We start from the raw sequence: 10,777 nt of genomic DNA, 5'->3' as shown, positions 1-10,777 counted from the left end.
CTACTGCACGGTACAGATGGTTTCTATTAAGTAAAATATCTGTTTTCTTCCAAATTTTTAGTTTTCGTGATTAAATTACTTTAAAATGATGGTACATTGTATTATATTCTTTCATGACTTAATTTAGCTCGGATACTCGGCGCGTCAACTATAAGCCGAGTTTCATCCGCTCAGAAAATCGGCCACATACTGTGATTTCTCTTCTTTATCAATTGCTTTCACCCCGAGTCTTAACGACAGGGATTATTTTCCAGAGATAAATTTGAATATGAATATATACGAAACTTCGGACTCCTATTAAAACCGGATTTCTCTCCCAAAGTGTTTGGAATTTGAGATGTCGCCTGTTAATAGGCAAGGGTTTTTTTTGTTTTTGTTGTTGTTGTTGTTTTCTGCCCGTGTCTCCCTGTCTCGGCTACAATGTGGCTTGTAGTTGGCAACGTTCAAAGCTGCTGCCGCCACGTGGCGGGCCCTGGGAGCCGCTCTCCTTCCAGCCTCGGCGGCTGCACTCGCTGGGCTCCGGCTGAGGGCAGAGGCCCCTGTGGGCCCAGGGAGGGCGGGCGGCGGGGGCCGGGCGGCCCACCTCCCTCGGCTGGGAGAGCCCGCCCGCCGGGTCTCGCCTCCTTCAGATGCCGAGACTCATTTCTGATGCTTGGCCATCATCCTGACGTCTCCCCTTATTAGCGTGACACCAGCCAAACGCGGCCCCAGGATCTCTCCTCGCTCACAGTCTGCATGCATATTTCATTTTCGCTTCGTGCCCCCAACTCTTGCCACTGGAGTGCCTGCTGACCAGCCCGGCGTTGTCCCCTTCACCCCTGCTAGCTCAGCAGCCCCGGACCCTGACCCTGACGGCAAAGCCTCCTGAGCAGCCAGAACAGAAACACCGTGCCCTTTCCAGGAGGGAAGAGAAAGGGGGCGTGGGGGCGCAGGGGGTAGGTGACAGCGAGGAAAGGGACAGGCAGAGGAGGGGACAGAGACTCCTTCCCCTCACAGCCTGAGCCTCCAGGACCCGCCATGAAGTCCCTGCCACCCACTTTGCAGAAACCTCCCCAGGCAGCCAAGGCTGTGACTTGGGGTGACACTCCAGAAATGAGGGCCCTCGCCCCGGAGCTCCATGGGAACCCTGGGCTGACTGCGGGGTACCGTCTTCCCAGCTTGCACTAATGCTGCCTCGCTCTTGGTGAGTCCCCAGACTGCATGGCAGTGACCCAGTCCTAGTTCCAGTCCCACTTGTGACCCCAGGGAGGTCAATTAACCTCTCTGGGACTTGATGTCTGGCCGACGTTATGGAGATCACATAAAATAATAGGCCTAAAAAGGGCTTTGAAACAGTTCAAAGTGCTTGACGGACATAAGGAATGATTTTTACCCCAGCGTTCACTTTGGACATGTCCCGAGAGCAAGACCAAGAATAACGTGGGCAGCCCTACGCCGTGAGCAAGGAGGCCCACACCAGACAACTCCTTCTGGAGGGAGGTTCCTGAACAGGAGCGCACAGTTCCTAAGATAAAGTGTCAGGTGGAGTTTGGGACGTGTATCTTGACACCGGCAACAGCTCCTTTGTAAAGGGGATGACCCCCCCGGAGGCCCCCCTTGTGCCCCGTTTGGTACTCTCTGTGGGACATGACCCCACTTTCAGTCCGCACCGAGCTGGGCTAACAGGGCATGAATAGATCGAAGGGAAGGAGGCAGAGGGAAGTGGGAATAAATTTCCTTCTCTCCCACAGGAAATGGGACTCAGGAGAAATCACTCCCACGGGGCCACCCTAGAGGCCCGTCCCTGCCTGATGCTCACGGTGGGTCAAGCTGACAGCCTCATTCCAGAAAGGCCCTCAGGACCCACCAGGCACGTCTGTGTCGGTGGGAGAGATGCCAGTGCCCACAAAGAGGCAGTTAATTCTACCACCAGGATGTATCAGGCTCTAGACTGGGAAGAAGATTAAGGTGACCCGTCTTAATTCTCCCTGACACGCAGCTGGTGTCCAGCTCATGCTTCCAAAGGCCTCTGATGCTTTCCCACCAGGAGCAGGGGAGCCTCATCCCACTGAGGGTCACCCAGCCATCCACAGCACTGAGATGTGGCTCGTTCCAAAGGAAGGGAGACCTGGGAACGGTCAAGTCTGGAAAGACCCAAGTTCAGGCTGACCCACCTGAGAGCCCCCATGAGAATAAGAGACCTGGAGAGTACGATGCCCCTCAGCCAAGCCAATGGCTCTTCCTCCTGCTGCCCCATGCCTCCAGAAATGCCCACGCGAACCCTGGGAAAGTCCTGCCGCCCCACACCACAGGCAGATAGATGCAGCCACCCCCCCTCTAGGGAAACCCAGATACTCAAAGGCAAGTGCACAGACTCTGCTCTGGGGAGGGGCCACAATCAGGGGGGATTGGTGGGGGGGGGGGGAGCCGACAAGGGTTGTGGTCCATGCCTCCCTACGTCCCTTGGGAAAATGATCAGGAAACTTCCAGGAGCTTAGAGAGTTTCCTCTTTGCTTGTGCAGGATGGAGAGATCTTGGCAACATTGGAACATCATATTATTCTGTTCCAAGGAAAGATTTAATGGTTCCAAAATCAATTTCAGAATGTAAGAATGACAGTAGGTAATACAATAAAGTCACTCAAAGATCAGGGGGCAGTTAAACAATATACTGGAAGACTGCATTATGCAGCCATAATGTGCTTTAGAAGAGTGAATTCTTCCTTGCTGAAGAAAGGGCATGAGACTGATAAAGCTAAAAGTATGTATGGTGTGCTCACTGGGCACTGGGCACAGGTCTGCTCCTGGGAGACAGGTGTACTTCCGACGCTGGGGTCCGAACACGAGTGGGTCCGGCTCTGACTTGCTGACTAGCCACGTGGCCCAGAGCACCCATTTCAGTTCTTGGCTTCCTCCCAGGCAAAACGGGGGAATAGTAGGAGCTCTCTCCAGAGTTGCGGGAGGGTTCATGAGATCCAGGTGGTAGGGGCGATGTCCGATGCCCAGAAGATGCTCCAGAAGTGGAGCCCTTCGTTGGCTACAGTCCATGCACAGAACATCCATTAGCTCCTGACAGTCTTACAACCCATGAGGCTGGAAGAGGGGATTGGGGGATGGGAGCAAACCAATTTACATCCGGAGGAAAATGGAAACCCCACCAAAGAAGCTCATGAGTCACAAGAAAGAGCAAGTCCGATCTCAGGTCTATGGGGATTTGAAGAGGGAGAGGTGTTATCCAAACAGGTAGTTGAGAAAGCTCACAGAAGGAGGTGGGCTTTAAAGCATCTGGCTCTCCAAAGACATGAGGAAGCTAATCCATCCTAGAGTCAAATACCCAGTGCCTGAAGACTCGATCTACATCTTCGAGAGAATGGAAGTTGAGGGAAAAATTCAAAGCGAGGGGAAACTAACACAGGAATGGGGGCTGGTGCCGTGTTATCCATAACCATTGGGTGAGATTGGCCCAGTTCCCCGCATCGAGTGCTACCCATCGGGAGGTTTCCTTCAAGATGCTAAAGTAACAATAGATGTGCATGTCTGTAAGACAGCACAGGCAATTTGGTGAGAAAAAGATCTCACAGGTCAGTCATGGTGTCACAAAGACAAAATAATTGCTCATGGACCCTCCTTTTCACTTTGTAATTTTGTCCCACGATTTTACGAAGCCAAATGTAGACACTGTCAATGTGGATATATAGTATTAAAAGGCAAGGTCGGCCTTCCCCAATTGTACGTGATACACAGCTGGTGCCTATGGACCCAAAAATCAATTCCAAGAGTGAGTCTATCTCAAGATACCATCAAACAGAATTACATTCTGATATCCCTTCCACGTCTTGTACTTAGAAACTTACAAGATCAAGCAATTAATTTCCCAATTGGATTACTTAGACAATCATATATGAAAGTCTATGGATATTAAAAACTATTAAGAGCATTTTAAAGGCAGCATATGCTAATCTTTTCACAGAAAGGATAAAAATCCGAATCCGTTTGCTTCATAACCTTTCTGCCCATAAACAAGGAAGAATATGGAAATTTCCAAATTTGCATGCAAAGAGAAAATATTTTAACTCCTGGGGGTTTATACAAACTCCTTTCCACAGTGCTCTCTGGGGAATATTTTTCACCAAATCGTATTTTGAAGCTACATTGATGATCTGGCTCATGGCCCAGGCTGTCTTTAAATTTCATCAAAGTTTTGCTAGCTTCGCAGACACTGTGTAGAAGTTGGGAGCTTTATTAAATAGACAATATCTGAGCTGACTTCTATATTCAATGACAGGAATGACATTTGGTGGCCATGGGATGAACATGAGAGGTGACTGAAAGGTCTGTGCGACAAACAGGGTAGGAAAGGAGAAACTATCTCAAAAATAGAATTAACTGTGACTTAGTGTTAATGCCATGTGGGATCCCGGATTGGATGCTAGAACAGAAAAAGGACATTTGCAGGGAAACAGAGTGGGGAAACCCCAACGAAGTCTGTAGTTCAATTAACAGAACTGTGACACAGTGATCCTCGTAGAGGTAACCAATGTGCCCCGGGTTATACCCGATGTTAACACGAAGGCAAACTGGCTGGAGAAGGGCAGACAGGAACGGCCTGTGCTAACTTGGCAATTTCCCTGTAAATCTGAAACTCTTACAAAATAAAAAGTTTATTTAAAAAATGTGACTCAGGAAAAGAAACCCAGTTGCGGAGCTGGGAATTTTCATCAAGAACAAAACCCAGTCATTGGGGGGGGGGGGTGGAAATTGTGCCGTGAATTCTGATAAATGTATCATGAGAAAGGCATTACAGAGTAAGAGAAGTAGACCGATTGATATTCTATTCCAACTTCTCACCCATCAGGGGATACCAGAGAGTAACATCTTAAAATGCTGAATTACTGCACTCAGAATAGGACTTCTCATGAATGGTATCATCACGCAAAAAGAAAGACCGGTAAAGACTTTGTCCTTGGTGCTCTAACTAGAAGGAAGTCCCCAGTGTCCCATGACGTGGGCAATCCCCAGTGGCAATTCTATCACGAGAAAGGCAATGGCTGAAGACCGTCACAAAACACAGTGCGGCTGCCCGGACCCTGGCTTGTCTTTGGCCAGTGCCCTCTGGCATGTCCCCCATTTAAGCACGCTCTGGAGAATCCAGCTTTCAGGCCTGACAAGTTTTGAGCAGAGTAAGGCAAAATCACAATATGGTAAAGCGGGAATAGACTTGCCCCACAGACTCAGGATTTAAATCCAACTCCAAGCGTCTCTCTTATGAGGCCAGCAGGAATCTATCTCAACCGTTGCATGGGAGTTCCTGTCCCTCCTTCAGTCCACTTAGGGGTGTGGAGGGTTCTGGGGTGTCCAGAAGATGGGCAAAGGCCTTGTATCCCCGGCACATCCCCAAAGCATCACAGGCTTCATGGCTCTCCGTATCATTTGAACCCAAGGGTTCCCTTGGAGGCAGGTTTGGGGACAGGAAAGTCAGTGTGGTTGGCAGCCCCATCCCCAGGGACCCGTCTTCCTGAGTGCACCATGGACAGCTCCACCTCTGAGGAGTTCCAAGAAGCTTCCTACCTCCCAGGTATAAACTCTTCAGGAGCTCAGGTTTTGGAAAACAAAAGCCAAGATAGGTCGAGTCAGCAGCCAATATTTCTCTTGGGCAGAATGAAACAGCTTCTAGGGCATGTGAGAGTAAAGTAGCTGTGAGTCATTTAGGAGACTTCTGGGGGAAAAAAAAATAATGCAAATGATGAAAGCACTGATTATCTCATCTAACAAGATCCTAGAGGAACTCTGAATGCTCCTTTGGTGACTCAATAGTGTATGAAGTTTCCTTTAATACTTCCTCTGTAGGCATCTGGGTGGCTCAGTTGGTTAAGCATCTGACTTCAGCTCAGGTCATGATCTCATGTTTCGTGTGTTCAAGCCCCATGTCAAGCCCCATGTCAGCCCCATGTCCTGACAGCTCAGTGCCTGGAGCTTGCTTCAGATTCTATGTCTCCCTCTCTCTCTGTCCCTCCCCTGCTCATTCTCTCTCTCTCTCTCTCTCTCTCTCTCTCTCTCTCTCAAATAAATAAACTTAAAAAATATTAAAAAAAAATACTTCCTCTGTCATCTTCAAGGAGCTGTCCATGTATCCCCTCTTGTTGGCAAAATGGCTGCTGTGGTGCCAAATATCACACCTTATACCACAGGGTCCCAAGCAGGAGGACTTTCTCCTGGTTCTTCTGTCTCTTATTAACAAATGAAAACTTTCCCAGAAGTCCCTCGAAGACTCTCCATATGTTTTATTGGCCAGAACTAGATCACATGGTAACCTAAACACCAATCACTAGCAAAGGCAAACAAAATTGCCAGGAATGACTTACACAGATCATGTTCACCCTCTGGAACCGGGCCTCCAAAATTCAGGGTTCTGTTTGCAAGCAAGAAGTCTAGCTGTTAGGTCCCCGACACGGTCTGGGACACCCTGGCTTGTTTAGCGGGCAGGGGGCTAAAGGGGGAGAGTATGAGCCAAGCACAAACAAACATCTTCATAAACCATCCGGCCATCATGGGTAGAATGAATGGCACTCAGCGGCAGGAGACACAAGCGAGTGTGAGAAACAGAACAAGGGTGTCGGGTACGGCTGTCGTTACTGTGACAGAACAGTGAGCGAAGAGGAGAAAATCCAGACCTACTCTTTCTTCCTGGACTTCACTCTACAAGACTCTCCTGGGAAGGCTGTCGGGGTGGCGTGCCGGTGACACGGTCTGCAGTCCCCAGAGCCCGCCAAGGACACCTCCACCTGTCTTCCAATGGGTCCGCCTTGCCCAAGGAAACAGCTTGCACGATGGCCCCTGGGGTTCCACAAGGCAGCAACCCTCACTCCTCCCTTAGAGACCCACAAGGTACCTTCTTCAGAGTTTGGTTCATTAGAAAGGAGCCCAGTCCCTCCCACAGCCCACCTCCCCTCACGGGTAGTTGAGGGGGCTGGTGGGAGTGAGCCGTGCTCTGCCCACCTGTGCCCCACCCTCCGCCACCCTCCCACGTGAGGTGAGTCTGCTCACCTTCCAGCATTTACTAGATAGTTTCCCCTAAGTTGGCTTTTATAGTCAAAAATCTGTTTTATCCTCATCTGTGAAATCCTGGTTGTGATGAGCTAGTTTTACTTATAAAAAATAAAACAATGTCTTCAAAAAAATTTTTTTTTAATTCTAATGTTTATTTTTGAGAGAAAGAGAGAGAGAGAGACAGAGTGCGAGCGGGGAAAGGGCAGAGAGAGAGGGAGACACAGAATCTGAAGGAGGCTCCAGACTCCGAGCTGTCAGCACAGAGCCCGACGCGGGACTTGAATCCAGACTGTGGACTACGAGATCATGACCTGAGCCGAAGTCGGCTGCTTAACCTACTGAGCCACCCAGGCGCCCCATAAAAAATAAAACACATTTCTAAATATTAATTTTTAAATGGACGTCTCCATACCGTCAGAAAGCATATTCCAGCCACCGATGGAACGCATGCCGCATTTGGAGAACAGTCCTCTGATGCCGATATTCAGGGACTGGGGTGGGCAACAAATAGGCCTCTGAGTAGATTTTCTGTTTGTAGCTGAGGACGTGGGCCAGCGGTGAGCCCACGAAATAAAAACTTACAGAATATGCATCAAAATAAGGAGAATGGGGATAAAAGTAACAAAGAGGCAGACAAAAGAGATGAGACAGAGGTGGGGGCGGGGGGGTGGGGTGGGTGTAAGGGTGCGGCGGGGAGGTGAGTCCCATGCTCAAGGGGAGCCCTGGAGAAGCCAGAGTCCCCCCTCCCCCCACAGGAAACAGGAGGAATAAAGAAGGTGACCCACCAGGAGGAGGGGCCATCCTGTCAACAAATGGGGAGAGGACCTTGCTTCTGGGGAAGCCACCAGGTGCAAAGCCAGAGGGGTCCCACCCCCACGTCCTGGGGCAGCTGAGATTTGAATCCTCCGAGGGGAAAAGAATCACCAGAAAAGCTTCAGGTTATGAGGTTTGAGAAAGAAGAAAGACGGCTTGAAGCTGTGTTCCCCAAAAGTGCTGCAAACCGGGTGAGGAGAGGGAGCCTGTGAAGCATTGAAAAGCCGAATTATTTTTGCGGAGGTCCCTCTAGCTATGACACTATTTAATAGACCATTTAATAGACAATTACAAATCCGGTTGTTTTCATTATAGTAAACAGACAAATGCCCACACAATGGGTAATTTTGTGGATCAAACGGTGGAGGACGAAAAGGTGAAATCCTGGAAGCCGGGGATATCGTCCTCACTCCCAGTGGAAGGAAGCACACAGCAGGGGCAGAAGCAGGGGCAGAGAGAAAATTCCAGAGGCCAAGTCTCCCATCCTGCACAGGATGTCTCAGAACTTCTTCCGAAGTGGTAAATTCCTCCTAATCCAATCCCAGTTAAGACACCCCACCAGAGGCCTGGATGGATGTCCTGAAATCTGTTCCAGAGCATTCCCAGCCTTCCTGCTCTGCCTGGTGTTCGGTTCACGCCGAATCTAGAGGGTCAGCTGGGCCCCTTCCACAGGCCGCCGGCTCTGCCTTTTTTTGTCACTTACAGGGACGAGCAAATAAGAGCGGGATGAAGGCAGCCTGGTGGTCACAGACCCCAGCGGCCACATTTATTTATAGCCCCACAGTCCCCTGATCAGAGGTCACGCGCTGACCTTCCCTGGCCACGTTGCCAGCCTTGGCTCCAACCTGTTTGCCTGAATCTCCCAGAATAGAGAAGACTTCAAATGCCTGAGATGCAGAGGTCTTTTGTAAAGCAAAAAGCCCGAAGAGTCATATTATTAACGCCACGCACGGGTGCAGGTCATCCGGCGATCCCAAACGGGTAGTGGCGGTCCAGAGTGGAGCCTGACAGAACCAGCCTCTGTGACGACCCTTCATCACCATTCCCGGACCCCCCGAACCCAGCCTCGCCCCTAAAGTGCAGTTTGGGACAGCTTGCTCTGCACAGCTGCACCCATTCGGAGACTGCGCAGGGAAGAGACTTAGTGAGAATTGCCTAAACCCTGGCTTCATCCCCTACGAGCCAGAAGTCTGTGTTCTTGATTAGGAAACAGTTTTCCGGGTGCCTGGGAGGCTCAGTCACCTAAGCACCCAGCTCTTGATATCGGCTCAGGTCATGATGTCCCGGCTCGTGGGACCGAGCCCCACATCAGACTCTGCGATGACAGCATGGAGCCTGCTTGGGATTCTCTCTCTCCCTCTCTTTCTGCCCCTCTGCTGCTCACTCGCGCTCTCTCACTCTCTATCAAAAAAAAAAAAAATTAAACTTTAAAAAAAAATTTAAAAAGGGGCCACCTGGGTGGGCTCAGTCAGTTAAGCATCAGACTCTTGGTTTCGGCTCATGTCATGATCTCGTAGTTCGTGATTTTGAGCCCTGAGTCAGGCTCTGCCCTGACAGTGTGGAGCCTGCTGAGGATTCCCTCTCTCTCCCTCTCTCTCTCTGCCCCTCCCCTGCTCGGGCACTGGCTCTCTCTCTGTCTCTTCTCTCTTAAAGTAAATAAATAAACTTCAGAAAAATGGAAAAAAAAAAAAAAGGAAACAGTTTTCCTCCACAAAAGGAATTGTCCTGTGATGTTAAATGTGGATAATGGGACCACAGGGACGGGACTGAGGCATGGCAAGGGGTGAAGCCTGTAAACCAGCCCAAACTGTGCTTACTAGAAGCAGCCGTGGGGGCCGAACCCACCCCCAACCTCCGTGACCTGCCGGATCAATAGCCAAGGAACAGATTATTGATCTCATTTTGATCGGGAGTCTAATCGATCATAGTTTTCAATCACAACAGAACCGCAATCCTGTGGATCCGCAGCCAGGAAAAAAATTAAAGTCCCCTGTGGTAATTGCTTATGTTATGAAGATAGCAACCAAGTGGGAGGGACAGAACTGTCTGAGGCGTGACTCCAAAATCACAAGGTTTTGTGGATGCTTTTTTTTTAAAATTTATTTACTAAAGCTTACACATCTAAATAAGTGTTTTCCCTTTAAAACTTGCCACCTGGCCAGCCTTTGCTCCAAAGGGGCCCCCTCTGCTCAAAGCCAGCTTCAGACTCTTCCTCTGGCGTTGGGTTAGAATCCATTTACGAGTCCCAGGACGTTTGGGTCACGCCTCTTTTTTTTAATTCATAAACAGTATTATTCAAGTCAGCACCCGACTTCAACTCAGCGGCTCGTTGGCCGTTTAACAAACACAACGGTGCCTCTGGCTCAAAGTTGGTTAGAAGGAAGGATGAGAACACCAACACTTTGAAAAGGTAACGTGACTTACAAGCAGGCCCAGCCCCTTCCACAATGCACCGGAAAATACACTTTTTAGCGACTTTTTTAAATTCACCCACACCGGCGCATGCAGCCTTAAAGCCTCAGTTCAAACGCTGGCTGTGGAATTTCACAGGTCAAAAGCCATACACCAGCAGTCAAAGCAGATCCCCGACTCCAGAGCCTTCTGATAAAAACGCTTTGAGTGCAGTCCCCTTGGGTTTCAAGGGGAGATTTTTAGCAGGAAACCTCCTGACCTCAAATAATGATCTCGAGTGTCTTAGTTTCTCTGCGGTTCCAATATTCATCCACTCCATTTGGGGGACACGGGGTTGTTTCTCTGTTTGAAATCTTCGTCACATGCCAGAGCAGGGCCTGCCTTCCGGTACAGGACTCGTAGAAGACTCGACGTTACAGAAAAGTGACTTCTCTAATGTGGCCACGAAACAGCTGATGAATGATTACCACCACCTGACGCCCAGTTAGTAGGGAAATGTTTCTTTAGCAATGCCTCCCTTGACTTTT

This window comes from Neofelis nebulosa, chromosome 13, assembly GCF_028018385.1.
Source record: "Neofelis nebulosa isolate mNeoNeb1 chromosome 13, mNeoNeb1.pri, whole genome shotgun sequence".
In the NCBI taxonomy this organism is placed as follows: domain Eukaryota; kingdom Metazoa; phylum Chordata; class Mammalia; order Carnivora; family Felidae; genus Neofelis; species Neofelis nebulosa.
Note: the sequence above shows the minus strand (reverse complement) of the source record.